This window comes from Marmota monax, unplaced genomic scaffold, assembly GCF_021218885.2.
Source record: "Marmota monax isolate L192 unplaced genomic scaffold, Marmota_monax_Labrador192_F-V1.1 WCK01_AAM20220418_F8-fsc00054, whole genome shotgun sequence".
In the NCBI taxonomy this organism is placed as follows: Eukaryota; Metazoa; Chordata; class Mammalia; order Rodentia; family Sciuridae; genus Marmota; species Marmota monax.
The window spans coordinates 7,304,400-7,311,718 of NW_026692145.1; positions in this window are offsets into that span (position 1 = coordinate 7,304,400).

Sequence of the window (7,319 nt, forward strand, 5' to 3'; positions counted from 1 at the left end):
CACCTCTCAGAATTTTAAAATCTTCTCCTTGATATCTTTTGCAATCCATTATTCATTCAGTAGCATATTATTTATTTTCCAGGTGTTGGAGTAGCTTTTATTTTTATTTTATCATTTATTTCTAATTTAATTCCATTATGATCTGATAGAATGCAGGATAGCATCTCTACTTTTTAATATTTGCTAAAAGTTTTTTTGTGGCATAATATATAGTCTATTTTACAGAAGGATCCATGTGCTTCTGAGAAGAAAGTTTCTTCATTCATTGAGGGATGAAATATTCTATATATGTCAGTTAAATCTAAGTTATTGATTATTATTTAGTTCTATAGTTTATTTATTCAGTTTTTGTTTAGACTATATATCCAGTGGTGAAAGAGGTGTGTTACAGTCAACCAGTATTTTTGTTTTGTTGTCTATTTGATTCTTAAACTTGAGAAGAGTTTCTTTGAGGACACTCCATTGTTTGGGGCATATAAATTTATTATTGTCATGTCTTGTTGATGAATTGTTCCCTCAAGCAGTATGAAATATTCTTCTTTATCCTTTTTGATTAACTTTGGCTTGAAGTTTACTTTATTTGATATAAGGATGGAAACCCCTGCTTTCTTTCATAGTCCATATGAGTGGTATGATTTTACTCAACATTTCACCTTCATTCTGTGGATATCCTTTTCTATGAGATGAATCTTTTGGAGGCAGCATATTGTTGGGTCTCCTGTTTAAATCCAATCTGACAGACTGTGTCTTTTGATTGGTAAGTTTAGGCCATTAACATTCATGGTTATTATTGAGACATAATTTGTATTGCTAGCCATTTTTGTTTGTTTTGGTATTTAATTTGCCTTGGTTTCTCCTTTGATTAGTTTTTCCTTTAGTGTAATACCTCCCTTTCCTCATTTTCATTGTTGTTTTCATTTCCTCTTTGTGGAATATTTTGCCGAGGATGTTCTGTAGTGCAGGCTTATGAGTTATAAATTCTTTTAACTTTTATTTATCATGGGAGATTTTTATTTCATCATCAAATCTAAAGCTTATTTTTTCTGGATATAATATTCTTGGTTGGCATCCATTTTTGTTCAGAGCTTAATATATGTTTTTCCAGGACCTTCTAGCTTTCAAGGTCTTTGTTAAAAAATCTGCACACATTCTAATTGTTTTCCCCCTATGTGTAATCTGATTTCTTTCCCTCATGGATTTTAATATTCTCTCCTTATTCTGTATGTTGGGGTAGTTTCATATAATGTACCTTGTTATAGGTCTTTTGTGATTTTGTACATTTGGCTTCCAGTAAGCTTCCTGAATTTGGTTTTTCAATTCATTCTTCATGTTTGGAAAAATTTTGATATTATTTCATCGAATAGATTGCTCATTCCTTTGGTTTGGAACTCTATTCATCCCTCTATCCCAAAATCTCTTAAATTTGGTCTTTTTATACTATCCCATATTTCTTGAATGTTCTGCTCATGGTTTCTTACCATTTTCACTGTGTGTTTTACATTCTTTTCAGGATTATATATTTTGACTTCACTGTCTGAGGTCTTGTCTTCTAAGTGGTCTAAGCTCTTGGTTTCAATTGAACTTTTAATTTGGTTTATTGTTTCTTTCATTTCAAGAATATTTGTTTCCTTTTTTTAGAACCTTCATCTCCCTATTAAAGTAATCTATTGTTTCCTATATTTAATTTGTGTAACTCTTTGTCAAAATGATATTTTGCTGCCTATATTTGCTGTCTTATATCATCCTTTATTTCACAGAACATTTTAATCATGTACATCCTGTAATCCTTCTCTGTCATTTATTCTGCTGTGCTGGCCATAGATTCAAATAATGTGGTATCTTGGTTTGTTTGGGGACACTTTTTTCCCTTGTCTTTTCATATTGCTTATGTGTCTTCCCTTCTAACTCTGTGGATCTGAGTCATTACAGTTTTTACCCTATAGGCTTATATTTCCCCTGTAGGGATTCAATACCACTCCTTTGTGGTGAATGACAATGCTAACAGATCCCAATGTAAACAATATACACCCTAAAAAACAATGTTTGCTATTAAGATATTTACAATTTGGTCACAATGTACAGAAATGGTGAATTCAGTTATTATCTACAATATACTCAGTAGGTTTGTAAAAGGGTTTACAGTTTCTGATGGTGGACAAAGAACCCAGGGTGAGGAGTAGGATGATATGCTGAGGTGGTAGGAAGTGAGATATAAAGTTATTATATCTTAGGAGTGTGAAAGAGAAATTAAAAGAGGAAGATTAGTAGCAGGAGAAGGGACAGAAAGTAATTTTGGGTCAACAAGTAAGTGGGAAGACAGAGTATATAAAACAAACACACATATATATTGAGAAAAATTCTAAAAAATGTTAAAATAGTAGAAATTGATGGGGAAAAAGAAAAATATATATAACACAAGTGTAATATACTATTCAGACATCCCAGTCTTCAAATCCTAATTCATACAAAGTACTTGGTTTCACATATATTAGGGATGTGAGGGCAGGAGACTAGAGAGGGAGAGGAAAAAATTCTTAAAGGAAGAAATAGGGATTGTTTGGGTTGGAGATCAGTATCTTTCCTACTTCCCTTCTCATCCAAGAAGTGAAGTCATCTCTTGTTACCTGGTATTTATGCCCTTAGGATGCTGAATGTAATGAAGGTGTCACTGTGCTGGGGTAGTGGCTGCTAGGGAGAGGCGGGGAGTTAGAAACTGGGAGTTGCCCCCACTAAACATGGTGATGAAGGTGGCCCAAAATGGAGGCACCTGCTTTCAATTATTGTGGGGGAAGCTGGGCAATAGCATTGCCCAAAATGGAGGCACCTGCTTTCAGATCAGGTGGGGGAAGCTGGGCAATAGCATTGGACAATGAGTTTAGAGATTAGCTCTGTAGTGTGTGGCTGTCCACTGACTTCAGAACCTATGTGAAGTTCTTGGGTGCAGGCAGGCTACTGCATGTGGCAGACTATCTCCACTGCTGTAGAGTCCCAAGATGGTAGTGATCAGGGGAGCCCAACGTTGGCAGATGGGGGTCCACACAGGAGTCATGGCTGTAATTCCTACTTGAGGAAAGCAGCCAGGTGTCCTGCATGGAAGCAGTATCCGTGATTTCTGCTCAGGTAGGTGGCTGAAAGTTTTGTGTGGGTGCTGTTTCCACTTATGGTCCCACCCGCATACCTGGTAGTCCTGTGTAGACGAGTAGTTGGGGAATCTACTGTGATGCTGAGGCCTGGAGCCCTGGACATGCACTCTGATTCCTGCACAGGAGCAGGAATATAGCTCATAGAGAAGCAGTATTCTCACTATTTGAGTCCCAGGTCATGGAGCGATCCAGAATATTGCCTCTTTTTGGCCCACCATCTTGGGTGTCCCTAATTTTAATTTATTTAAAATTCTATTTTATTACTATTACAAAAGCATTTTATTTGATGATTTTACTTATATAACTATAATCCTATAGTTGTTTTGTTTTGTTTTGTTTTAACCAAAGGCAGTGTCACATAGTAGAAAAGATAATGAAATCATAGTCAAAAACTTGAATTCTAGTCTTCCCTCTGCTACTGTGTGACATTTAAAAATCTTGTTGAAAAGAAAAAAAAAGGCAGAACAGAAGTAATAGGGATCAGAAAAAATATGATACTAAGCAAATGGTTCTAATTCATCATACTATTATGCCTTGTTTAACCCAAATGTGAACAAATAATCCTTAACAGTTCTATAGGCCCAAACCAATTGGTCAGTTTGCAAAAGCAATATAACTTTTTTGTTCTTATTCTGGATGACTCTTAAATTGTTTACATATCTGATTCTCAAAAACTGTCTGTTGATTCTGTTGTTCTATATTGCTTTTCTACCTAGTGAATCATTACTCCAGATGTTTTTGTCTCCTTTCCAATATGATTGGTAAAATACCCATGAGATTCTTCAAAACAAATACTTCAAATATACTCACAAAGAAAAAACTCTCCTCATGTTCATTCTGACTTCAGACATTCAATTCTAAAACATAAGTAAATGACAACTGTTTCATACAACTTCATTTCTGGAATTAAAATTTTGTATGAAAACCTTCTTGGTTCATTTTTTCAACAAAATCAAAATTACTAAATTTTATGTATATTGTATGGTTTTACTTAACCATCTTTCCAAAATTGTGTTCTTATATATCCTGTTATCACATTATTGAGTGCTTAAAATTTCAATGAATGATTTTAAAATTTGCATCTTATGATGCCTACCTGTGAATTTCCATAATGCTGACCCTTTTCATTTAGTGAGAACATAAAATCCCTTATAATTTAAGGATCTCCCCCCTTCATCAATGGGAAAGGAAGAAGAATGAAAGATTGTATTAACAGTTGGCATTTTGATTTTATATATGTGAAAATGCAAATAAAATTAAAATGTCCTTTCTCCTTTAGAAAACTAGTATAGACCACAAAGATCACTATAAATAGTATTCTTTATAGTTTTTCTCAAACAGTATTTTATCAGCGTCACTTTTTATAGTAAATAAAATTGCCCTGACCTATTTTAAGGTTTAGACATGTATTCACTTGTCAATATCTTAGATCAATCAGAAATTTGCTCTTATCTACAGTAAGAAAAAATATGAGAAGTACCCACAAGAACTTTTAATATTTTTTTCAATTATAAATGGACACAATACCTTTATTTTATTTATTTGTTTATTTTTATGTGGTGCTGAGGATCAAACCCGGTGCCTCACACATGCTAGGCAGATGCTCTACCACTGAGCCACAACCCCAGCCCCCACAAGAATATTTTTAAAGCAAATAATCCTCTGGAAACTACTATGCCTTCTACTCCATTCAAAATATGCATGTTCTTTATATAAAACATGCATTTACAGGTCTGAAATTACTTTTTGGTACATATCCTCCAAAATGAATGCTATGGTTTGACTATAGTTTGAGTGTGTTCCACAAATGTTCATGTGCTGGGAGCTTGATTGCCAATATGATCATGTTGAGGTGGCAGAACCTTTAAGAGGTAGGGGTCTAGTAGGAGGTAATTAAGTCATTGACACCTCTGTTCTTAGAAGTGATTAATGTAATTCTCTCAGGACCTCAGTTAATTAACATAAGAATAAATCATTAAATAAAGAACAAACCTGCTCTCTGTAGTTTTATTCTTTCTATTTTTGAAATAATATCTCTTTCATGAGATATTTCATGAGGCCCTCATCACAGGCAGAATACATGGGGCTACTAATCTCTGTCTTCCATCCCTCCAAACTATCAGCCAATTAAATCTGTTTTCTTTAAAGTATGCAGCCTTAGGTATTTTGTTATTGACAACAGAAAATGGACTAGTATAATGAAAGTAGATATTTTGTAATATAATGAAGGTATATATTTTGGGGGGCTTGTACAATCCATTGATATTATTTCTCTAATTGATATTAAAAACAGATATAAACAAATAACTGATCAAATCATCAATATTTGTTCTAACCTAATAGTATGAACCTAATTATCCACAATTATTTTTGTTATCTTATAGGTCAATTTGTTTTGTAAGTTTTCAAATTACTGGCAAACCTGCCCGAAGTAGCTTTAAGTTATTACTCACAAATGACCACTGCCTCTACATTTTCATATATAAGAAATGGCTGCTTTGTAAAAAATTCTACTGTATTGATCTGAGATGAAGACATATGAAATGATTACATTGTGTTCTGCTGTAAAGTTTTGAAAAACATATTATTTTTCCTATATCATGTGCCACATATCATAGATGTACTTAAAATAAATCAGGTTCCTTTATGTCACTATAACATGTACTCCTAAATCCTACTTAAAAGTCACTTAGGAAGCCTGACTCAATTGATTGAAAGTACAAGCTAACTAGGCCTGGTAAATCATAATCTATGATTTTAATATAGTAAATCATACTCGATGAATTTAGATAGCTTTTATTTGTCATTTCAGCAATATTTAGGCTCCTATTTATCTATATCTATCAATCAATCAATTTATATATCTACCTATCTATCTACTTGTCTATGAAATCTGTGAATGCTAAGTTGACATGGAAATCATTGGGAAGAATTACTTCTCTTTTGAGAGTTCCATATTTATACTGGTAGTTATTTTTTGTTTGGTGATATTTTAGTCACCTATTTTTTTTACAAGACTCAACTTAAGTTTGCCTAAGTATTCCATGTGATGATTATTTGTATTTATATAGCACTTTATACTTTTCAAAATACTTTCAAATATATCACCTCACATGATTTTCACAATAATCTTTTAAGGTAAGATAACCAGTAACATTCTTATTTATACAAGCAAAAACTGAGATCACTGTTGATAAGACATATGGGACAGCAACCTGGACTTTAAAAACAAAACAAAACTTGTTTTAATGATCTACTTATCATGGAACAATGTCTTACTTTATTGATTTATAAACTCCTTTGGTCTTATGTATGCAACATATTTTTTAAAGTTTATACAGCTGGGTTGCATATTTCTTAAGAATGGTAACTTTATTGATTATACATAGTGCTCAAACATATATATAGGACATGATGACTTACTATCTTCTGCACACATTAGATACTGAAAAAAATTCTTACTGCCTTGGAAAACTCTATTTTTCTACTAATAATGATTAACTCAAATAGGTCCAAAAGTCCTAATAATAAACTTAGCCTTAGTGGCAAATGATGAAACTTACTTTGTCTGAACCCTGGAAATTAAAATCAAAGGGTTAAAATTCTTACTGATTTATCAGTAAGAATAAATGTACTGCCATGTCTCCAAGAAGTAAGTTATTTTTCAACACTTAACAGGTTTCAACTATAAGGGCATATTTACTACATGTAAGTCCCTTTGTGTATTATTATTTAGACATGTAGCAGAGCACTAATAAGATCACTGGAAGAATAACTGGCATATTACCAGTGCAGATATGAAATGCAGACACCATTTGCAACACATGTACAGGTAGAATATATTGATCTATATTTACAACACAAATGACTAGACACCATGGTAAAAGACTTATGACTTGTCACTCCATTGTGCTGTCCTTAACACTGTGAAATGCCTTAATATAAGAGTGATGTTAAAAAATAACAGGTATGGATGCAATTCCAAGTACCTTCTGAATTCATTATTTTCTTCTATTTAGAGCATTATGACATCTCTGAAATTTTGTGAATATGACTGAAGACAATCTAGCAATGACATTTTCTCTGGACTCGAGGAAATAATTATTTAGTATGTATAGGGGAATTTGGTTGAGAGTTAATCAAACATCTCTATATCCTTAAACTAACTACTGTGGA